This window comes from Sphaerodactylus townsendi, linkage group LG06 (genome assembly GCF_021028975.2).
Source record: "Sphaerodactylus townsendi isolate TG3544 linkage group LG06, MPM_Stown_v2.3, whole genome shotgun sequence".
NCBI lineage: Eukaryota > Metazoa > Chordata > Lepidosauria > Squamata > Sphaerodactylidae > Sphaerodactylus > Sphaerodactylus townsendi.
The window spans coordinates 6,312,843-6,323,894 of record NC_059430.1 but is presented as its reverse complement, the minus strand read 5'-3'; the positions used below and the strand labels follow the sequence as shown (position 1 = coordinate 6,323,894).

The following is an 11,052-nucleotide window of genomic DNA, read 5'->3' as shown; positions in this document are numbered from 1 at the left end:
AGTATTGTGTACAGTTCTGGACACCACAATTCAAGAAGGACATTGACAAGCTGGAATGGTCCCGGAGGAGAGCAACTAGAATGGTAAAAAGTCTGGAATCCGTGCCCTGCAAGGAGAGGCTTTGGGAGCTGGGGATATTTCCAGAAATATTTTTTGCAGGATCTAGCAAAAACCATGATTTTGGTTTTCTGATAGTTAATTGTTAATTTGTTGGTGCTGCAGTACTCAGAGAATTGTTTCATGAGCCGCCTTAGACCCACCCTGGAACGTGATAGCAAAACAGAGTCGTCCGCGTATAGCAGGGTTGATAAGAAATGTGAGGACAGCTTGGGAGCGTGGAAGTTGGGACCTGTCAGAAGTGAGAGGAGGTCACTCAAATAAAGATTAAAAAGTGTGGGGGCCAACACGCATCCCTGTTTAACTCCTTTGTTGGCCTCTATGGAGTCAGTAAGAAGGCCTTCCTGAGAGCACTTGATACGACAGCTGGTACCCGAATAGATTTGCCTTATGAGGAAGAGCGGTCTGTCCTCAATACCAAGAGCAGCAAGCTTGGCCCAGAGAAGTCCTACTGCATCTGTGTGTGGTTCTCCAGTTGCACAGTGGCGGATAGGAAGGCGCTCCAAAAGGTGATCACTCCTGCACAGAGGATTATCGGCTGCCCTCTCTCCTCCTGGGAAGAACTCGATAATTCCCGAAGCCTAAAGAAAGCCCAACATATTCCGAGAGACCCGTCTCATCCAGCTCACTCTCTTTTTGAACTGTTACCATCCGGCAGACGATACAGGTCTATCAAAACTAGGACCAAGAGGCTTAGAGACAGCTTCTACTCTAGAGCTGTGGCGATGCTGAACTCCGCGGCTTCGTGTTGATGTGTTTGGGGCTGTGTAGGGATGGGTGGAGGAAGGGGAAAGGGAGGATGGGGTATGAGTCTGAAATGGTGTGCATCGAGGAATGCTGCTGTAAATTTCGTTGTGCGTGCACAATGACAATAAAATGCGTATGCTTATGCTGGGAACTGTGTCAAAAGCTGCCTTCAAATCAATGAAGGCAGCATAGAGTTTGCAACGTGGCCTGCTGGCATATTTGGCTGCTGGGTGGGCTAGAACTATCGCATGGATGAGCAGGGATTTTCCTTTGGTAAAGCCCATTTGTTCAAACCCGATGGTTCGTATTTGTTGAGCCCATTTCTGGAGTTTCCGTGAAAGGAGCGTCGCATAGATCTTCCCAATAACAGATAGGAGACTGATGGGGCGGAAGTTGGATGGGTACCACTATCGCCGATAACCAGGATTTGGGAATGATACCAGAGTTGTGAGTGGGATGTTTAGTTTGGTGAGGAGAAGGTTTAGTTTGGTGAAGCGAAGGCCTGGCAGGGGCAGAGTCGCCAAGCTCACCCCAAGAGGGCAGGGAGAGCCTCACAAAGAGGGAGGGACCCTCCCGCTAGAGCAGCTACATCTTAACTAAGGGGAGCAGAAGCATATGAGGTGGTCTGTTGTGTTAACGGCAAGGAATATCAGTCATGAGGATCAACACACTGCTTTGGGGTCAGGACTTGGGCCCCTTCCGCACATGCAGAATAATGCACTTTCAATCCACTTTCAATCCACTTGCAATGCACTTTGCAGAAGCGTGGAATAGCAAAATCCACTTGCAAACAATTGTGACAGTTGATTGAAAGTAAGAACATAAGAACGAGCCTGCTGGATCAGACCAGAGTCCATCTAGTCCAGCACTCTGCTACTCGCAGTGGCCCACCAGGTGCCTTTGGGAGCTCACGTGCAGGAGGTGGAAGCAATGGCCTTCTGCTGCTGCTGCTGCTGCTCCTGAGCACCTGGTCTGCTAAGGCATTTGCAATCTGAGATCAAGGCAGATCAAGATTGGTAGCCATAGATCGACTTCTCCTCCATAAATCTGTCCAAGCCCTTTTTAAAGCTATCCAAGCCCTTTTTAAAGCTATTAAAGTACATTATTAAAGTACATTATTCTGCATGTGCGGAAGGCGCCTTGCCCAGCGAGCAGAAAGGGGACCACATGGAACACACGAAGCTGACTCGTGCCAAATCGACCCTTTGGTCCATCACGTTCAGTATTGTCTGCTCATGCCGGCAGCCGCTTTCTTGGGGCCTTCGGTTTCTCTGGGATTTCACTTCACCTGTCGCCTGGGCCTTTTAACTGGAGATCCTGAAGTTCAAGCCCGGGACCTTCGGCCTGTCAAGCAGACGCCTGACCACTGAGCCTCGGCCCCTCCTCAATCGTCTTCCCAAAACAGCAGCTGCTGTCCGGAGTCTCGGACATAAATCTTTCTCTTCACCTGCGGCCAGACCTGGAGAGGTGGGGGACTGAACTGGGCACCTTCGACATGCTAACCAGATGCTCAAAGCTGCCTTCAAATCAATGAAGGCAGCATAGAGTTTGCAATGTGGCCTGCTTGCGTATTTGGAGCAGCAGTGGCGTAGGAGGTTAAGAGCTCGTGTATCTAATCTGGAGGAACCGGGTTTGATTCCCTGCTCTGCCGCCTGAGCTGTGGAGGCTTCTCTGGGGAATTCAGATTAGCCTGGACACTCCCACACACGCCAGCTAGGTGACCTTGGGCTAGTCACAGCTTCTTGGAGCTCTCTCAACCCCACCCACCTCACAGGGTGTTTGTTGTGAGGAGGGAAGGGCAAGGAGATTGTCAGCCCCTTTGAGTCTCCTGCAGGAGAGAAAGGGGGGATAAAAATCCAAACTCCTCCTCCTCCTCCCTCACCCTCTATTAATCACGCCACAAAACCTTGGAGCAAGATTTTTCAGTCCAGCTCTTTTTGTCAAGGGTAACAAAACAGACGAAGGTGTTGTGGGTTTTCCGGGCTGCGTGGCCGTGTTCCAGTAGCATTTTCTCCCGACATTTTGCCTGAAGATCCTCTGAAGATACCAGCCACTGATGCCCCCCCCCCCCAACCCAGTTCCTTCAACTTTCCTCCGCAAAAACTCCGGCCCAGTCAGCTGATTATTTCTTGCTGCCTCCAAGGCCGCGGTTTTCTCCTTAGCAGCAGGAGATATCAGGACCTTGCAGAGGAAGGCAGCGGCCCTGATAAGGGCGATGTCAAGGCAGCGACAAAAGGGGTTTTTGCTCTCCTGGGCAAAGGTCCAGAATGCGGTTGTAGTTTGTTCAGTGGGGGGGGGGGGGGCGGCGGCAGCAGAAACTCTGGCTGAATTTGTGCAGGGGTGGTCATGACCAGTAAAAGCCTGGGCTGTGTTTGTGAACAGCTAGTCCCCTTGCAGTCGTCAGGGGGTAGCCTCAGTGGTGGGATCCAAAAATTTTAGTAACAGGTTCCCATGGTGGTGGGATTCAAACTGTGGCGTAGTGCCAATGGGGCTGGGCGGGGCATCACAGGGGCGGGGCAGGGCATTCTGGGGGCAGGGCATTCCTGGGGCGGAAGGGGGGGGGGCTGTGGCAGGGAGGCACGCCCTTGGCATGAATCGCCCAGATCATAGGGAGAGGGAAACGAATGCACGCAGGCGCAGGCTGCCACGCACACCGGTGCACCTCCTGCTAGACTGCTTCAAGTTCTGCGCGCTGCTGCTGAGAGGAGGGGCGCAACTAAGCCAAAAATCACCCATTAGTAACCCCCTCTCGGCACACACAAATAATTAGTAACCTACTCTCAGGAACCTGTGAGAACCTGCTGGATCCCACCTCTGGGTAGTCTTAATTTCATAGCTGGGAATCACAGAATGGTTTTGCATGCTTTTCTTTGTTTGGTTATTTAGGATTAATTTGCATCCCGCCCCAAGTACCGGGTTTTTTCTTTCCACGGGGGAGTAGTCCAAAGAGCTGCCTGTCGGCTATGGTTATACTTGGAGGCCCCGCTTTAGGTGCCCCCATCTGCTCAGGTAAGGCAGGTGGCGACCCAGGACTTCCGCCCATTTGGAGACCTGACTTTGCAGACCATTTCTCATCCACTCCTGCCCTGCTCCTTTTCTAGGACAGCCGCTGCCACCGTTCCGTAGGAACCGTGAGCAAATCTCAATCAACATCTTTTCCAAAGATTTGGGACAGTGTCGGCGGGAGGCTCCCATTTATTTCTGAAGAGGGTCAAGAACAGACAGAGATTCCTCAAGGACAGACTTTCTCTACTGAAATAAACAGCAGGAGGGAGGTGGTGGGATGGGAGCCGAACAAGGTCACTTGGCCGAACGTCAAATTCCCCAAGCAAAGTCTTTCAGAACTGAAATGATAAATGAACTCCCAGCAGCCAAAACAGGCTGTCTTTCTCCCAAGGCTAGCCGTCAGCCCAGCGGGAAAAGCCACAGAGATTCAGACTTGGCAGGCTGATGCATTTGCCACCTGTGGTGTGTGTGTCCTCCACGGGAGAACAAGAGTTGGGAAATCGCTGCCAGCAGCAGTGGCTTCCTGCATCTCCTTTTCAGAGGCTCATTCCGCACATGCAGAGTAATGCACTTTCAAACTGCTTTCCGTGCTCTTTGAAGCTGTGCGGAACGGCAAAATCCCCTTGCAAACAGTTGTGAAAGTGGTTTGAAAACGCGTTATTTTGCGTGTGCGGAAGGGGCCAGAGTTTCCAGTGTCTCCGACAGCAAGAGAAAGGGTGGCAGGCACATTGGCTGCCTCCGGAGTGAGAAACAGGCCTTGTTGCACAATAATAATTAAGTCCCCTTGTGCCACAGAGCAGGGGCTCTGGATCCAAGCCTGCCACAGGATTCTTCTGATCCACTCGAGAGGTCAACAGCATTCAAGAACTAGCAGGGTTGGATCGAGGTGTTTCGCTGTGGGAAGTGCCGTCAAGTTGCAACAAACTTAAGGAGGAGGAGTTTGGATTTATATCCCCCCTTTCTCTCCTGTAAGGAGACTCAAAGGGGCTGACAGTCTCCTTTCCCTTCTCTCCCACCTCCACAACAAACACCCTGTGAGGTGGGTGGGGCTGAGAGAGCTCCGAAGAACTGTGACAAGCCCAAGGTCACCCAGCTGGAGTGTGTTGGAGTGCACAGGCTAATCCAGTGATGGCAAACTTTTTTGAGACCGAGTGCCCAAATTGCAACCCAAGCCCCACTTATTTATCGCAAAGTGCCAATCGGTTGGCTCCCTCTTCCTCCACCCCACCCGCTCAAGCAGGGGCCAGCCTGCTCTAGCCTCCAGCAAGTCCTGCGCACACTGCTCTGTGCCTCTCTAGCATCTCTGCCTCTTCCACGCCCCCACCCGTTGGCAACAGCCACCTGGAGCACAGGCACCAGGCCCACCAGCCGAGTCCTCCCTGCTCACTGTGGTGCACGCACATTGTGTTCAGTGGCCCAGGCCAGCCTAGCGGTGTGTGTGGGTGTGATTTTCCGCTCCCCACATGATGAACTCTGTGTGCATGTGCCCACAGAGAGGGCTCCGAGTGCCACCTCTGGCACCCATGCCATAGGTTCGCCATCACTGGGCTAATCTGAATTCCCCAGATAAGCCTCCACAGCTCAAGTGGCAGAGCGGGGAATCAAACCTGATTCTCCAGATTAGAGTGCACCTGCTCTTAACCACTACACCACGCAGCGACCCTGTAGGGTTTTCACGTCAAGAATCAACAGAGGAGGCCATTTTCTGCCTCCATGTAGAGATCCTGAACTTCCTCGGTGGTCTCCCGTCCAAATACTAGCAGAGGGCCAGACCTGCTTAGCTTCTGCGATCGGATGAGACGGGGCATTAAAATATTACCGGACAGATAGGCTCTGTGTGAATTCACTGCCGGTAGAGTGATAGCAAACAGCAGGCTAACTTGGCCCACCTGCGACTCTGCTGGCTGAGTCCAAATCTCACCTTGGACACAGCGGGTAAAAGCACAAACCCAGGAGGAGGGGATGCCACAGTCCCCTCGACTATCACTGAGCCCTGGTGGCATTTCAATGCCCTTCTCACCCACCCACCCCGAGTCGCTAGAGGTGACCTGGATGGAAGACACAGCCCCAAAAAATGCTCCAAAAGGCCAATTTGGTTTTTACATGGTTTTATTTGAGTTTTTTGAGATTACAGAGTCCTTATTGCTGCTCTAAATACAATCACTCAGACATGAATAATTAAAACATCCTTTTGAAAATATTATATAATCTTATAAGTTTTTTTTTCTTCTTCTTAAACTTCCTTATTGGAGAATTATGACATGATCCTCCCCCCGGTCTGACATTCAGAACACAATTCATTATTTTCCCCTCAGGCGTCTTTGTTTGCTGGTGTTTCCTATCGCTTCTCGTCTCTTAAAATAGTCTTTTTTTAAAAAAAAAAAGTACACCAGAAAATAAAACATTACCCAGTTTTAAAATCAGAGATGATCACAGAATATGGCGATTCCAGATTGATTAGGAAAAGCAGAATAGCTCATATTTTAAAAAAGAAGCAGAATGTGGGGAAAAAAATCGGAGATAGATTTTTTTAAAAAAAAAACAACCATTCTCGCGGGACTTGTTTGTTCACCCCGCTCAAAGGTTAAGGGGGGTGGCAGAAACAATTTTACAAATGAGGACAGCGCCCGCCCGCCCTCTACCTAGGGGCAATCGCGCTCCCCCCCACACGGAACCCTCCTCACTACTTCAGATTGCAGACTTCCAGGGGCACACAGGTGGAATACCCTTATTTCTTACCTGGGGGAAGAGGTGTTGGTCTGCCCAATTCTACCCAGCGGGTGTGCTCTCCCTTGCTTTCCCTCTAACACAGGGGGGCCCCCAGCCTTTTTGAGATGGAGCCCATTTTAGGAATTCTGACATAGGTGGTGGGCATGACCAGAAAATGACTATTCTAGGAGGCGGGTGACATTTCATTGTAATAGTAATTACTCTTAAATAGTAATTACTCCTTCTGCACAGGAAGAATAATGCACTTCCAATCCACTTTCACAACTTGTTTGCAAACGGGTTTTGCTCTTCCGCCCAGTAAAACCCAGCTTCAAAGTGCACTGAAAGTGGATTGAAAGTGAATTATTCTGCGTGTGCAGAAGGGGCCTAACACTGTAGGAAGAAACTCTTTTTAACGGGATGCATTTTAATCCTCATTGGTAGCCCTGTTGACCTAGCCCCGTGGTGGCGAACCTTTGGCACTCCAGATGTTATGGACTACAATTCCCATCAGCCCCTGCCAGCCTGTCCAATTGGCAGGGGCTGATGGAAGTATGATCCGCACCAGCATCTGGTAGTAACTCGCCACCACTGCACTGGGATTTATACCCCGCTTTTCTCAACCGTAAGGAGTCTCAAAGCGGCTTACAAACTCCTTCCCTTCCCTTCCCCACATCAGACACCTAGTGAGACAGGTGGGGCTGAGAACTCAAACGTCACCCAGCGGGCTTCATGTGTAGGAGTGGGGAAAGAAACCCAGTTCTCCAGACTAGAGCCCACCTGCTCTTAACCACTACGCCACACTGGCATTAAACCTTAGAAAAGATGTTGCGGATTCACAACTATATGACAGACAGCAGGGGCAGGTCTATTGCTGCCGCAATCTCCTTGAACAACAAGAGAGCTAGACAAGGGTTTCCCACCAACTGGGTGAAAGGTGGTGCCCCCAGACCCCCCCGGGATCTGTTTATAGAAAACTGTGACAAACAGCAACGCCGCTGATGGGTCCCTTCTGGTTTTGCTGTCAGCTGCATTTCCTCCCACACAAAATCTTGGCCCTCAAAATACTTTCCTCGGTTGCTCCGTCCCCAACCGTCTCTCCACCCCAGCACAACAAGAGCTTTTGGTTTTCATTTTTCAACAGCTTCCCCCAGCTGAATTTGGAGGAGGAGTAGTAGTTTGGATTTATGTCCCCCCTTTCTCTCCTGCAGGAGACTCAAAGGGGCTGACAATCTCCTTGCCCTTCCCCCCTCACAACAAACACCCTGTGAGGTAGGCGGGGCTGAGAGAGCTCCGAGAAGCTGTGACTAGCCCAAGGTCACCCAGCTGGCGTGTGTGGGAGTGCTTAGGCTAATCTGAATTCCCCAGATAAGCCTCCACAGCTCAGGCGGCAGAGCTGGGAATCAAACCCGGTTCCTCCAGATTAGATACATGAGCTCTTAACCTCCTATGCCACTGCTGCTCCTTTTGCGCTGCGACATCTACAATGTCGCACTACAGATGCCTTGTGAGCTTTATTTCTTCACTGTTTTCAGCAGGAGTTCCTACAAGGTTACTTTCCCTTTTAGGATCCCGTTCAGAGTTCCTCCCAATATCCCTGTCTGCTGTCAAATTAGTTGTTAGGCCTGGTTTGGGAACAACTGCCCGTGCTTGGGGATTTTCACAAAGGCAGACAGAGAATCCGAGCCCCCAATTCCAGGGAAGGAGAAACAGACACATCCAGAGAAAGTTTGCAAAGATGAGCAGAGGGACAGGAGAAAGAACAGGAGTCACAGTGCGGGCAAATGCTGGTCTTGTTTTGGAGGCTCACCTGCTCCTTCCCAAGCAGAGCTCTGCCCCGGTGGGGCATAATGAGAGAAGAAGAATTTGGATTTATATCCCCCCTTTCTCTCCTGTAAGGAGACTCAAAGGGGCTGACAAACTCCTTTCCCTCCCCCCCCCCACAACAAACACCCTGTGAGGTGGGTGGAGCTGAGAGCGCTCCAAAGAACTGTGGCTAGCCCAGGGGCACCCAGCTGGCATGTGCTGGAGTGCCCAAGCTAATCTGGCTCCCCAGATAAGCCTCCACAGCTCAAGTGGCAGAGCAGGGAATCAAACCCGGTTCTCCAGATCAGAGGGCACCTGCTCTTAACCACTACATCAGGCTTTGCCAAGATCTGCTTCGCCGGCTGCCCCCTTGGAGACAACCCCCATCATCCTGTATGTTTCCTTTGGAACTACACCCCCTAATCAACTTGAACCAAAAGATTCAAATACTGAACTAGTACCCAGGCACAGAGGCGGAACAATACTGTGCGAGTGAGAGGGCGAAAAGGGGGGGGCACGTTTAAATCTTTGCGAGAAGCTGTCTTGTGGAAAGTAATGGTGCTCCACACAACATTCATTTTCCCTGCGTTTTGGAGCAAGCATCCCTGCTGTGCTACGTGCCCAGTGGGCACAGATCCTGCGTAAAACGTTTGCAGAGGAGATGTCCCCCTAGAGCAGGGGGGTGAGGCAGATATTATTTATTTTTTTCCAATGGGGCCGCCAGTAAAAGAAACAGAAAATATGGTGGAGGGCCGGGCCAAAAGGCAGGGGGGGGGGAGGCGCTTTTGAAAGCCCCGCAGAAGCCGGCAGCCAAGGCAACCGGCTTCTGCGGGGCTTTCAAAGGCGCCTCGCTCCTCAGCATGGCAGGGGGGCCAGTCAGGGCCGGATGTGGCCCGCGGGCCATATAATGCCCAGGTCTGCCCTAGATGGTGCTTAGCACCTTTTGAGAGTCTCCAGGACCAGAGGACACTCCCAGAGGTGTCTGGCTTTTAGCAGGGGTCTGCAACCTGCGGCTCGGGAGCCGCATGCGGCTCTTTCAGCCTTTTACTGCGGCTCCACATAGCCTGCAGGTCGGAGGGTGCCGTGGGCGTGTCCCTCCAGCCCTCCAGAGCAGCACTGGAAGGAAAGGGGAGTCGAGGGGCCAAACCAGGGGCGGCTCCGTGCGTGAGGGCGCCGCTTTTCACGTCCCCTCCACTCACCTCTCCTTCCAGCACTGCTCTGGAGGGCTGGAGGGACACGCCCACGCTACCCACCATCCCCCCCTCTGCTATCCCTGCAGCCACCGTCCCCCCTCTGCCCAATGGAGCCTGCTCCGTCGGGCAGAGGGGGTTTCCCGGCCTGGTGCCTCCGCCTCCTTCAGTGCGAGAGGCAGTGGCACCAGGCAGGCCATGGCCGCCATCCCCCCTCTGCCCCACAGCGCCAGTGACTGCCTGCTCCGTCGGGCAGAGGGTTTTCTGACCTGGTCGCCGCCTCGCTCAGTCACGGCAGTGGCACCAGGCGAGCCAAGCGTATCCCCTCTGCCCCACAGCGCCAGTGACTGCTCTGGCCTGGCTCCGTCGGGCAGAGGGGTTTCCCGACCTGGTGCCAGCCGCATCCTTCGTAGTCGCTGAAGGAGGCAGTGGCACCAGGCAGGCCATGGCCGCCATCCCCCCTCTGCCCCACAGCGCCAGTGACTGCCTGCTCCGTCGGGCAGAGGGGGTTTCCCGGCCTGGTGCCGCCGCCTCCTTCAGTGCGAGAGGCAGTGGCACCAGGCAGGCCATGGCCGCCATCCCCCCTCTGCCCCACAGCGCCAGTGACTGCCTGCTCCGTCGGGCAGAGGGGGTTTCCCGGCCTGGTGCCGCCGCCTCCTTCAGTGCGAGAGGCAGTGGCACCAGGCGGATACATGGCATCCGCATCCCCCTGCCCCCCACAGCCAGTGACTGCCTGCTCCGGCCGGGCAGAGGGGTTTCCGCCCTGGTGCGCGCCTCCTCTTCAGTGCTTGCAGAGGCAGTGTGGCACCAGGCAGGCCAATACGGTATCCACCCCCTCTGCCCCACAGCGCCAGTGACTGCCTGCTCCGTCGGGCAGAGGGGGTTTCCCGGCCTGGTGCCGCCGCCTCCTTCAGTGCGAGAGGCAGTGGCACCAGGCAGGCCATGGCCGCCATCCCCCCTCTGCCCCACAGCGCCAGTGACTGCCTGCTCCGTTGGGCAGAGGGGTTTTTCCTGCCTGGCGCCTCCGCCTCCCAGCACTGGAAGGAAAGGGGAGTCGAGGGGCCAAACCGGAGGCGGCTCCGTAGATCTTCGGGACCGTGGAAAACGGGTCCAAATGGCTCTTTGGGTGGTAAAGATTGCTGACCCCTGGCCTATAGGGACATGGGGTCCCCCATGTCCCAAGGCACATGCCACTAACCCCTGCCCCCCTGAAAGCCGGCTTTTGAAAGCCGAAGCTTTCGAAAGCCGGCTTTTGAAAGCACAGAGGTTGGGGGCGTGGCCCCCAGCCTCTGTGCTTTCGAAAGCCGGCTTTCAAAAGCTGGCCCACACGGTGGCTGGGGTGGGGGAGCTTGTGGCCACACCCCTGGGCCCCACCCCCGAGCAGGGGGGGGCACACAGGGGTGGGGGAGGGCGCCCAGAGAAGGAGTTGTGTCCGGGCGCCATTTCCCCCCGACACGCCTCTAGACACTCCAGCTTT

At 53.8% G+C, this 11,052-nt stretch overlaps 1 long non-coding RNA gene across 1 annotated transcript; it reads right to left on the bottom strand.

The window, feature by feature from the left end:
* Positions 1–5,961: 5,961 nt before the first annotated feature.
* Positions 5,962–7,232, bottom strand: LOC125434494. The gene is made up of 2 exons (XR_007244795.1): positions 7,177–7,232; positions 5,962–7,061 (listed from the first exon to the last, which is right to left on the bottom strand). It is a non-coding gene; the product is annotated as an uncharacterized LOC125434494 (long non-coding RNA).
* Positions 7,233–11,052: the final 3,820 nt, after the last annotated feature.